Genomic DNA, 1,608 nt, shown 5'->3' on the forward strand with positions numbered 1-1,608 from the left:
CTTCGGTCTGGAGCATGGCGGATGCGATGGCCATCTCGACCCCTCTCATCCAGAGCAGGACCTTCCCCTCAAAAACCTTAACGCTCACCATGAGCGGCTTAGGACGGGGAATATAATCCGTCACTGACGGCGGCGTCATAGATGCAAATGATGCAGACATCTTCTGCTGCAGAGTCTCTAGCAGAGCATTTTCGTAATTTGAATATGCCTCTAGACGCGCACCGATTGCCTTGGGGCCTTTTGCAGTAAGGTGTTGCACGCCCTCAGGGCCAAGCAAGGACATCAGCTTTTTAAGCCCGTCCTGCATGCCCTGGGGCAAAGTGGAAAATTCCTCCATCCTCACCAAGGATCCGTCTAAACGACTCAGGTGTAGATTGACTACAAGTGCTACCAAGTTCGGCGGGGCGACCGTAGCTTTGCGCTTTAAGGAAGCGTAACTTAGGTCACCGACCTTTCGTTCTTTACAAGGATCAATACGAGTGTAGCGGATCGCAATCCGCTACCTCCAAGAGTAGTTAGTACCTTAACTAAGGCTAATAGACTCTTCGGTTTAAATTCAAAACTGACTTTTATTCATTTATATCAGCTGCAAAGCCGCCTAATTTTAGATGTATAGATCTTCCCAAATATATATAGTAGAATCTTAATACATGCATAACTACTGACTACCCAGCCACATACCGTATTCTTGTTTGGTTGCAGTCACACCATGCTCGTTTCGTGTGACACACACCCCTGTTACCAGAGTACGTGTAACCCCATTACACCTTTGGTGTTCGACAACTTGGATGCTACGATGTCCAGCACATTGACTGTCCCGGTCAATGTAGTCAAAATTCTCCCTTTGTACGAACCAATGCCGTGTGATAGTTTCATAAAACAAGTCAACTTAATGAATCACTCCCCGATATGAGGGAAACTCACGGTGGGTCTTCTGCCAACAGGGTCGTGATATTTCCTTTAATGAAAGATACACAGAATGTCAATACCTAATGTTAAAAATGGAGGTTCAACTCTTTTGCAATCAGTAACTAGCTCATTCATGACGGATGATGATATCAGCCCCTCACCTTGTATATCAACCGTATCATATTTTTGACTCACCGCCTCGTTTTATCTTAGCATACAATAAATCTTCCAGCCCAAAATTTCTTTTGCCAGAGATAGTAAAAGTAATTTATAGCCTCTATGACTTTCCTTCATTTCCATTCACGAGTGAAAAATCTACCTCGCCAGAAACTGTGGAGCTTCACTGCTTCGTACGATAGGCGTGCCAAACGGTAGTACTGACTCAGCAGTAGCATTACAGGGCACAGAATTTTCTTATTTTTTGACTGTTGAATCTAATCCTTGGCACGAGAGACCGCGCCACCCAGTTTCTTTATCTCTCCATCGACTCAAGCACAGGAGACACCAGCGTGCAGCCGTAGCTAATCGCTCCACCGGAGATGCCCAAAAGCATCATGACAAACAGTTCTTCTTTACTAGACCAGGCGTATACAGTGTACCACAACGGGCAACTTCTGATAGATAAACTCCCGACATATCTGATTGCATGAGAAGTTGCAAATTGTGCGCTTGCATACGGCCAAGCTCGACTACATGAGC

This window comes from Plasmopara halstedii (assembly GCF_900000015.1).
Source record: "Plasmopara halstedii genome assembly, contig: Scaffold_323, whole genome shotgun sequence".
Classification (NCBI taxonomy): Eukaryota; Oomycota; class Peronosporomycetes; order Peronosporales; family Peronosporaceae; genus Plasmopara; species Plasmopara halstedii.